The 11,864-nt window shown below is 36.4% G+C and overlaps 1 pseudogene; it reads left to right on the plus strand.

Moving 5' to 3' along the window:
* The window catches only part of LOC100956433, a 17,936-nt pseudogene extending 14,662 nt beyond the window's left edge, over positions 1 to 3,274 (plus strand).
* Positions 3,275 to 11,864: the final 8,590 nt, after the last annotated feature.

Raw genomic sequence — 11,864 nt, forward strand, 5'->3', positions numbered from 1 at the left:
TTCTCTCTTGTCTCTGCTCCAAACCATCAGCTAATTTGCTAAGGTTCTGTCCTTTCAGCCTCCTTCTGGACGGGAGCTTCTGTAAAAAGCTGGCTGCAGTTCGCCATCTTGGCTCCGCCCCCAGTCTGTATTTATATTTTAAGGTAAGATGACATTCTTGTATGCAGCATATATCTGGCCTGAATTTTTATTTCCAGTCAGCCCACCTGTGCCTCTTTAGAAGACACTTTAAGCCATTCACATGGATTAATAATATTGATAAGCTTGGTAAAATTTTGAGTATCAAGTTTTCTGAAAGTCCAGTGGACATTTTTAATCCTTTCACCACTGTGGAGGTGGGAATTTGATCAAATGTTTCTGGGTGAGTTTACTTTTATGGGGGAGGATTGCACTGATCATTATGGAGGAGGATAGGTCTGAGAATATTCTGGAGAGCTGGTTTAGTGATGGCAAATTTCTTCAACATGTGAATGTAATTAAAGTATTTAATTTCTCCATCATAAATGAAACTCAGTTTAGCTGGATACAGGATCCTGGGTTGAAAGTTATTTTGTTTTAGGTGACTAAAATTCGATAACAACCCTCTTCCTGCCTGAAAGGTTTCAGCAGAGAGATCTGCTGTCATTCTAATAATCTTCTCCTTGTAGGTTATGGTTTTCTTATGTCTAGCTGTTTTCAAAATGTTCTCTTTCATATTAAATTTAGTGAAGTTAATTACGATGGGCCTGGGGGATGTCTTATTCAGGTTGAGTAGTGCTGAGGTTCTGAATCTGTCTGCTATCTGAATTTTAGAATCTCTTGGCATGTCTGGAAATTTCTCTTTCATAATTTCATGAAGAAGAGACTCTGTGTTTTGTGGAGCAACTTCTTCACTTTCAGGGATTATTATAAGGTGAATATTAGTTTTCTTTGAATTATCCCAGAGCTCTCTGAGAGAAAGATCCCATTTTGCTCTCCATTTCTCTTCATCTTTGAGCCCTTGGGATCCTTCAAAAGCATTATCTTCAATGTCAGAGATCCTTTCTTCTGCCTATTCCATTCTGTTGTCAAGAGATTCTACCATATTTTTCAGATCTTTGAGGGCTGGAAACTCTTGCCTCAATGTTTCAAAATCTTTGGCCATTTTATCTTTGAAATTCTTGAATTCTTGAGACATGTTTTGAATAATTTCTTGAAATTCTAATTTCCTCCTTTTTTCCTTTCTGTTAATCTTATTTGCTATCCAAATTCTGAAATCAATTACTGACATCTCAGACATCTGTTTATGGATGGGATCTTCAATTGCATCTGGCCCATCCTTCTTTGGTGGAGTTGATGTACTCTGGTAATTCAAGTTACCAGAGTTTTTCCACTGATTCTGCCCCATGCTGAATTTATACCATTTGGAGTCTGTGTCAGAACCGTTCAGTCAGTAGCTGCCACTGCAGAAATGTCAGCTTCCTCTGGTTGCCCAGAGATGAAGAACATGTCTTTATGGAAGAACATCAGGAATGTGAGCCTTGTTGTTCCAGCTGCTGTGGCTGCTGCTCTTTGCCTTGGGGTACTGCCATTGTAGTGTGGTTCCCTCTCAGCTGGCCATCCTCTCATAGTTCTTGGGCCACCAGCCCATGATGCCAGGAGCACATGGCTCTGGCAGTTCTGGGCCCCTCCCCAGACACGAGTACCTGGAGTGGGTTACTCCTCTGCTGTAGCCCGCGAGACATGTGTGGCTCTATCAAGAAGTTTTGGGCCTGCCCACAGTGGGAGACTACTCCACCACTGCCTCCAGGACTCACACCACTCTAGCAAGCAGTTCTGGACCCAACAGGAATATGGGACTCTTCTGTTCCCTGTCCCAGGATGTGCACAGCTCTAGCAGGCAGTTTTGGTCCTGCCCAGAGAGGGAGACTCTTCTGCTGCTGCCTGTGGGAGGCATGGGGCCCTAGAAAACAGTTCTGGGGCCTCCTGCGCAGGTGTCTGGAATGGGGGACACCTCTGTTGCTGCCCAAGGAATGCACACCAGTCTTGCAGGTCTCCAGCTGCAGGACCAGGACTGGGCGCTTGGTCCCCAAAGGGTGAGAGATGCTTCTCTTGGGCCCCCCTCACTGTCTCTGTAGGCAAGAGAGAAGGGTGAACTTGAAATTCAAAATGGCAGTGAAAATGTTTATTCAGTTTTTCTGCCAGGAGAGAGAGTGTTCAGAATCTCCACAGCATCCCTCTAGGGGAATAGGCCCCCCTTCCTGTCGTTCTCTCATGTGCGATGAGAAAATAGATCCTCAGTTCACCACTCACATGTAGAAAACTTACAGGAACAGATGAGGAGCAAACAAAGAGAAAAACACAACTTTCTTGGGGGAGGAGATGTACACTTTTCTTTTGGGATGTATTACATACCTGTAAATTGCTTTCTTGGAGTCTCAACTTGCCTCAGCAGAGGTGTCCTGCAGATATTACTCTTCTCACTCATCTGGGCTCCCAATCTTCAACTTTATTGGGTATTTTCCAGACATTATCCTTCCCTCTGATTGGGAGCTTCTGTTGGACACTGGCACCTGTTGGCCATCTTGCCCCTCCCCCCATTGAAACAATTTTTTTAAAAAAATTCAATGTCCTTCTTATACAGAAGTCTATTCCAAGAGTTGAGTCTTAGTGATCTCACATTACACTTTTTGAACAAAAGGATGTTAGTGATGATTAAGCATATTGAAAGCGAAGGCATTTAATTCATTTGCAAGACAATTAAATCTAAACCAGTTGCTCGTATTGACGAATTCACTATTGGCATGCTGGATTCTGCTGATTTATATGAAGAGGTTAATTTATCTAGTTCTGGAAAACGTCTCAATATTAGGAGCTATTCACAGGTGATTGAAGAAGCTGAGTGATCTATTCATGATGCCCTATGTGTTATTCTCTGTTTAGTGAAAAAAAGAGCTCTTATTGCATGAGGTGGTACTCCAGAAATAGATTTGGTCCTACAATTAACTGAATGTTCATGGACATTGCATAGTATAAAATTCTACTATGTTCATGCTTTTGCAGATGCTATGGAGGTCATCCTATCTAAACTAGCTGAAAATGCTAACCTGAATACCATTTCTGCAGTAACTGAACTAAGAAACTGGCATGCTGAAGCAGAAAAACTATAGGCAGTAATGCCTGAAAGGAGAGCATTTCCAACATTTTGGGGGAACTAGTTGTCCAGCCTCTGTTGGTTTCAGTTAAATGTTTTCACCCAGCAACTGAAACTGTTCAGAGCATTCTTAAAATTGATGATGTGGTAAACACTTGCTAATCTGGATAATTGGTTGCCTGGCACCATTATGGCCACCAGTACTTTGGCTAGAGTACAAGATGATTACGTTGATGGTTCTTGTTCTTTGGAAGAGCGTTTTCTCTAAGAATTCCTGAGCTTGGTCTTCATATTGGCATTTTTTTTTTCAAATTGTATTGAAACAATTTAATTAAATATTTGGTTTGCAAAGCAGATTAATTTATCCTTCCCTAATAACATTCTATTATTATTTCTGATATTATTGAAAAAACCTTATATAAGAAGTGGGAAAGAAATGAGTTTAGTTGTACATGTCAACTTTTGTAGAGATTAATTCCAGGAATTTTTTTCACCTTTTTCTTTACATAAGCAGTTATCCATTTCATTGATTTCTGTTTCTTAAAACAAATATTTACAAGACACAGTAACCAAAACTAAATTCCCATTGGCATAAAAACCATGGAAGTGTTAAATATATTCTGTTTTAAAAGTTAGTTATACACCAAGAAACAAAGTGAAAAATGAAAGCCCTCCTTGACCTTTTTATTCTAACATTTTTCACCAATAATATCCCTTGATGTGTCAATTAGATTTTTTTAAATTTATTTTTTACTTTTGGGCATTCATTGAAGGTACAGAGAACCAGGTTATACTGATTGCATTTGTTAAGTAAAGTCCCACTTATAATTATGTCCTGCCTCCTGAAAAATATTTTTATTTATTTTTTGTTTGTTTTTCTTTTAATAATTTTTTTATTAAATCATAACTATGTACATTAATGCATTTATAGGGTACAATGTGCTGATTTTATATACAATTTGGCATGCTTACGTCAAACTGGTTAACTTAACCTTCACCCCACTTATTGTGTTAAGACATTTATACTCTACATTTAATAGATTTTACATGTACCTTTGCAATATGCACCATAGGTGAGGTCCCCCTGATTACCCTTTCTCCACCTGGCCTCTCCCCTCCCCTCCCCTCCTCTCACCCTCCTCTTACTTATTTCATCTTGGGATATAGTTGTGTTTTACCTTTCATATGAAAGTGTGGGTGATTATATATTGGTTTCATAATTATACTGAGTACATTGAATACTTTTTCTTCCATTGTTGAGATACTTTACTAAGAAGAGTATGTTCCAGCTCCATCCGTGCAAACATAAAAGAGGTAAAGTATCCATCTTTTTAAAGGCTGCATAATATTCCATGGTATACATATACTACAGTTTATTAAACCATTTATGAATCTATGGGAACCTGGGCTTCTTCCATGACTTGACAATTATGAATTGGACTGCAATAAACACTGTGGTGTAAATGTCTTTGTTGTAAAGAGAGTGCAGAGAGAACACTTGAAGAAATTGGTCTGGGAGAATATTTTTAGGAGGACCCCCACAGGCAATTGAAACAACCCAAAAATATATTACTGGGAGTCAATCAAACTAAAAATCTCTCCACAGCCAATAACACAGTAAATAAAGCAAGTAGACAGCCCTCAGAATAGGCGAAGATATTTGCAGGTTATGTTTCTGACAAAGGTCTGATAACTAGAATCCACAGTGAACTCAGACTAATTAATAAGAAAATAACAAGTGATCCCATTTCATTGTGGGCAAGAGACTTAAAAAGAAGCTTCTCTAAATTCTTTCTAAAAATAAATATGTAGCAAATCTTACTTATATAAGAAATAACACTATGAAATATCACCACAAACCTGTGAGAATGGCTGAAGTAAATAACACACACAACATTAATTGCTGGCAAGCATGAGAAGAAACTGGAGCTATCATATATTGTTATTTTGTAAAGCAGTTTTTGCCTATTTATTTAAAAACTATAAACATCTACTTACAATAAAACCCAAAACTTATACTCCTGTGCATTTATTCCAGACAAATGAAAATATACATCCATACAAAATTCTATATGCAAATGTTAATGGCAGCCTCATTTGTAATAGTTAATAAATATAATAAATCAAAATGTACAAGAATGTTATACGAATACTATGGAATGTTACTCAGGAAAAAGAAACAAATGATGAATAAATGTCAATACTTGGATAATTCTCAAGGACAATATGATAAATGAAAAAAGTTAATCCATCAGGTCACTTATGAAATATGTTTGAATTTACAAAATCATATAGACTGGGGAAAATTTTGTGTTTGCTAATAATGATTAGGGATGAAGAAAAGGACTCAATTAAAAAGAAGAACTGCAGATGCATTTAACTAATGAATATTGATGGAAAAATACTAAAAAACATTTTGGATAATAAATTACATCTACACATAAAAATTATATATCATGATCATGTAAGTTTATCCAAGGGACACAAGGCTTGTTTAACATATTCAGATCCATATATATAATATACTATATCAGTTGAATCTAAAAGAAAGACCATATGATCCTCTCAAAGGATGGAGGAAAACATTTGACAAAATTCAGCATCCTTTTCTAACGAGAACACTTATGAAAATAGGTATAATTTGCACATGCCTTAAGCTGATTGCAGCTATCTATGACAAAGCCACAGCTAACATAATACTGAAGGGAGTAAAAATAAAAACATTTCCACTTACAGAGACAAGAATGTTCACTATCACCACTACTATTCAACATAGTGCTGGAAGTTCTAGACAATGCAATCAGGCAAGAGAAGGATATAAATGGCATCCAAATGGGGGGCAGAGGTGTCCAAATGCTTTCTCTTTGCTCATGATATGATCTAATACTTAATAAGTGATTCAACCACAAAAGTCCTAGAAGTGATCAGGAAATACAATGTCTCAGGGTATAACATCAGTTCCACAAATCAGTAGCCTTTGTATACACCAATAAAAGCCAAGTTGAGCAGCAAATCAAGGACACAATCCCCTTCACTGTAGCTTCAAACAAAATATAATATTTAGGAATATACCTACCAAAAGATGTGAAGGATCTTCACAAAGAGAATTATGAAACCATAAGTAAAGAAATTTCAGAATACATTAACAAATGGAAAGAATCAATATTGTCAAAATGTCTATTCTATCCAAAGCAATCTACAGATTCAATGCAATTGTGATTAAAATACCAACATTTTATTTGGAGGAACTGGAAAAAATATGACTTTGTTTTGTATGGAACCAGAAAAAAACTCTTACAGTTAAGGGTATTCTTAGTAATAAAATCCAAGCCAGAGCCATCACTCTATCAGACTTCAGGTTACATTACAAGTCCATAGTAGTCAAAACAGCATGGTTTGACATAAAAGTAGAGACATAGATACATGGAAAAGAATATAAAACCAAGAGATGAAGCCAGTCTCTACTTTCTATATTATCTTTGATAAAAAACAAAATCATACACTGGGGAAATGGTGCTTAGATAATTGGAAAACCACATGTAAAAGGCTGAAACTTGAACCCACATCTTTCACCACTTACAAAAATTTACTCAAGATGGATAAAAGATTTAAATCTAAAACAAAATGATAAAAATATGAGAAGAAAGTGAGGGAAAATATATTGATGATGTTGGACTAGGGAAAGATTTCATGACAAATACTTCTATAGCCATCATAACAAAAACAAAAACTAATAAATGAGACTAAATTAAGCTGAAAAGCTTCAGCACAGTCAAGGACAGAAGAAGAAGAAGCAAAAAGAAAAGGAAAGCTTCAAAGTGGAAAAAGATATTTGTAGAGTATTAATCTGACAAAAGGTTGATAACTAGAATATACAGAGAACTCAAATTAATTAACAATAAAAAGAACAAACAATCCCATCTACCTTTGGGCAAGAGATATGAACAGAAACCTCTATGATGAAGACAAATATTTCAAAAAAAATGCTCATTGTCCCTGATCATCAGAGAAATATAAATAAAAACCACCCTGAGATATCACCTAATCCGAGTGAGAAGAGCACACTTCATAGTCTCAAAGCTGCAGATGCTGGTATCGATTTGGAGAGAAGGAAATACTTATACACTTTGGTGGAACTGCAAACTAATTCAAACTTTTTGGAAGGAAGTATGGAGAATCCTAAAAGAACTCAAATTAGACCTCCCAATTGATCCTACAATCACATTACTAGGCATCTATCCAGAAGAAAAACAATCATTTTATCATAAGGACATTTGCAGTAGGCTGTTTATCACAGCTCAATTTACAATTGCCCAAATGTGGAAACAACCTAAATGCCCGCCAACCCAGGAATGTATTTACAACCTGTGATATATGTATACCATGGAATACTATTCAGTCTTTATGAAAGATGGAGACTTGGGCAAGAATATGAGGAAAGGGGAGAGGAAGGGGAGGGGAGGGGGAAGATGGGCAGAGGGAGGGTGATTGGCTGGATCATGCCTATGGTTCATCCTATAAGGGTACTTGTGAATATTTCTAAATGTAGAATATAAATATCTTAACACAATAACTAAGAAAATGACATGAAGGCTATGTTAACCAGTTGGATAAAAGTATTTCAAATTGTATATAGAAACAGCACACTGTACCCCATGATAGTATTAATGTACGCAAATATGATTTAATTAAAAAAAAGAAAGAAAGATGGAGATTTTACATCTTTTGTATTAACCTGGATAGAGTTGGAACTCGTTTTTCTTAGTAAAATATGACAGGAATGGAGACGAAAGAATTCAATGTATTCAATCCTAATATGAAGCCAGTAGACGATCTAATGCATACCTTCATGACAGAAAACTCAAATCATTCCAAGTGGGGGGCAGGATAACAAGGGAGTGGAGACAGGGATGAGTGGTTATGGTGTATAACATATGTCTTAGGGACAGGACACAGTTATAAGTGGGACTTTACATAACACTTGCAATCAGTGTAACTTAATTTCTTGTACCCTCAATGAGTCTGAAACAATAAAAAAAGAATGGGAGGTTAAAGGAAGATGACCTTTCACTTCTGGCTTGGAAATTTTCATTTGAGAAGTCTGCTGTGACCTTGATGGATCTTCCCCTTTATATCAGTTGGTGCTTACTTCTAGCTACTTGCAGAATTTTCTGTTACCTCTTGACTTTGGACAGGATCATTACATCTTGGATAAGGTCTCTTTGAATTGAGACAATCTGGAGTTCTATATCCTACTGAAAGTATTGTGTCAGAGTCCTTGGTAATACATGGGAAAGTAAAAATGGAAAAATAAAAATGCACTAAAATGAAACATAACAAACAAATAAAAACCTTAGGAAAGATATTGGAAAAAAAAAACAAAGAATAACAAGAGCAGGAAAACTGTAGCAATAATGGAGCTTTTCCATTCTTGAGATATTTTACTTAGGAGAATGTTACACAAATCCATCTAGGTTAATGGAAAAAACATAAAGTTCCCATACTTGTATGACTCAGTAGTATTCCATGGTATACATATACCACAGTTTATTAATTAATTCATGTATTAAACCACTTAGGTGGTTTCTGAATCTTTGCTATTGTGAATTGAGCTGCTATAAACATTCCAGTGTGAGTATCTTTAGGATGAATTTTTTTGTTTGTTTCTTTTATTCTCTGAGTATATCCCTGGTAATGGGATTGCAGGATCAAATGGAAGGGTTTTTTTTTTTTTTTTTTTTAGCTCTGTGATTATTCTACATACTTTTTTTCCAAATAAGTTTTCCCCTCTCTTCACACCCATGCCAGTACAGTATATACAGCTTTGGGACCTTGTGATGTGGGCTATTCTTTCTGGGATAAGGTGGTATTGATTTGTATTTTTCTGGTGATTGGGATGATGAACATTTTTTCATGTGTTTGTTGGTCATTCATAAGGAAAACTGAGGCATGATCTTTAGCATAAGACTTGCTTCCTGCTTGAGAGACCTAGAAAATCACGAGATTGTTTTGTGAGTTGTATATGTATACAAGATCATAAAACTGGCCTCTAAGAGAGAATGTATATGTGAAGTATGGAAGTACCAAGCCTAATAGTATGGCAAAGATTCTCTAGATACCATAGATCTCTTGATGCTGGAGGCAGAGATTGTGCCTACAGTCTGTGGTTTTGTAAAAGAGAAGGTGGAGACATTCTATATGACTTTCTTCATGTCCTCCCTAAACAGTGCTAATGTGGGACAAGCAGCTTTTTTGATATAAATACCGTTTTACGGGTATTTTTATGGCTTTTAAGAAGCCCAAATAATGGAAAAGTTCCATTAGTGCTACCGTTTTCCTGCTCTTATTATTCTTTGTTTTTTTTTTCCAGTATCTTCCCTAAGGTTTTATTTTATTTATTTTACTGTTTTATGATAATAAATACTGACCCAAGATTTGCTTGGGAAGGCTTCTCTCAGAGTTCCTCAGTCCCCCAACACTGACTTTGTGTCAAGTCTCTTCACTTCTTGTCTGAAAACCCTCTCATCTGGCAACCTACCAAACTCTTTTATCTGGTGACCCTGATGTGACCAGACCCATGTGATCAGATAGATGACAAGACTGACATGGCAGGAACAGCAATTGCAGGGACAACTTAGACATTCATCAGGCTAAAGGAAGAAATCCAAAGATACACTCAGGACAGGGAATCTCTCTTTTACTGAATTAATTTCAGGGGACTTTTAAAACATGGGACAAGAACTTTCAAGAAAGCAACTTTTGTACATTGCTACACTAAAACAGCTGCTAAAAACTGCTGATTCCATGCTTGACAAAAAATGCTTCATCTTACTTTTGCCAACTGTGACTGCATTGTCCTCGGTTCCCGTGGTTCCCGTTCAAAGGAACCTTGGACTTAGATCTATGGGAACAGGTTGACCATGTACTTAAACTACAAGACACCAAAGGACAGAAAATTCATATTTCTACCCTCACTGCATGTATCCTTATTAGGGATGCTTTTATGCCTTTGTCCATTTTCTGACACAAAAGAAGAAAGTTCAAGAGTAGAAAATAGCATTCAAGAAATGTTAAAGAGTACTCCCACCTTGGCAAGTCAAAATCACTCCTGCCCTTCACCACCTCTGGTGGAGCTAGATCCCATTCCTCCTAATCAAACTGATGAGGAATTTTCCCTCCACCAATGCCTAAAAAAATAGCGTTTTTTGGCAGCTTCTTCTTCTGACTGAGAGTCTTAAGGTTCTGGCAGCAAATAAAAAAAGAAATTCAAGATGCCTATAAATAGTTTTAAAAACAAATTTATCAGCATGGATTAATAACTGCACCTGAAAAAATACTAACTAAAGCCCTCATTTCCTAACACTCAAAATGTTCAATTTTCCAATTGAATTAACTTTAAATAGTTAACAATCATTATTAGGCCACATTAATTGGCTTGGACCTACTTTAGGAATTCCTAATTATCAATTGTCTCATTTATTTGACACATTAAAAAGTGACCACAAAGGGTCTCCTCTGGTAAGTACTGTGTAAGTGCTGCCTGGGAAGCCTAGCAGTCAGTCACCTCAACAGACAGGTCCAGCAGTGCAGTGCTCTGATGCTTTTAGCAATGCTGCCACACTCCTAACGGTGATGCCATGAGATTTCTCCTTGAAGTCTTGGAGCTCTGTTCTCACACTCCTGTTGTCCCTAATCACTGTGGTCCACTTGCTTTATTCTGGCTGTACACTGAAAACTTTAGTCCTTGTCAGTTCTGATTTTGTTCTCAAGAAATATGGTGTTTCACTATCTGGTGTGTATTATTAAAGCTCAGGCCTCAATTCCAAGTGAGAGCCCATTGTGTGCATATTCTGCCTCATTAGTCTCAGTATGGGTACCAACCTATAACTAAAAAGCCATGAAATTTTACTGTAACATGCCCAGGCTGATGTATCTATCATCTTGACTCTAGAGAAAATTGGCCTTTGAATGAATCCTCGAATTATTATAATGATGATACCTTGTTTAAAATAACAAGTCTGGTTAAAATACTTAAGTTTGCTTTTTCTTGGTAGAACTTATGAGTTTAAAAGCAGTAATTAAAATTATATTTACATATATAATTTTCAAAATGTTAAAATGTTTAACAAAAAAATAATTTAAAATGATAACTAGAACCTGGGTAAATTGCTAAGGTAAATTACTTAGGTATTTAAAAAATTATACTTCTTTTGAGACAGAGTCTCAATCTATTGCCCTAAGTAGAGTGCCATGGTGTCACAGATCACATCAACCTCAAACTATTGGGCTTAAGGGATTCTCTTGCCTCAGCCTTCCAAGTAGCTGGGACTACAGGCTCCTGCCATAATGCCTGGCTATTTTTTGTTGTTGTTGAAGTTGTCACTGTTGTTTTTAGCTGGCCCAGGCAGGGTTCAAACCTGCCAGCCATGGTATACATGGACAGTGCCCTACCCATTTAGCAACAGGTACTGCTAAAAAAAAAAATAATATTTTGAATAAAAATGTATGTTTAAAAGTCAGCAAATATGAATCTGTTTGTGTATTTATGTATGTCACATGCCTGTGATATTTCACTATAAAAATATACCAAAAAGCTCTTATTAATTGGCTAAAAAAAGAAACAGAAAAAGTAAATGCTTACCTCAAGAATTTTATAAGAAAAATTAAAAAAACCCTCAAATCCTTTTTTTCCAGGTGACTGGGTATTATTTGTTAAATAAAATTAGTCATAAACCTGTTATTAAAGTTCAGA

This window comes from Otolemur garnettii, unplaced genomic scaffold, assembly GCF_000181295.1.
Source record: "Otolemur garnettii isolate 467f Iridium unplaced genomic scaffold, OtoGar3 scaffold00175, whole genome shotgun sequence".
Lineage (NCBI taxonomy): Eukaryota > Metazoa > Chordata > Mammalia > Primates > Galagidae > Otolemur > Otolemur garnettii.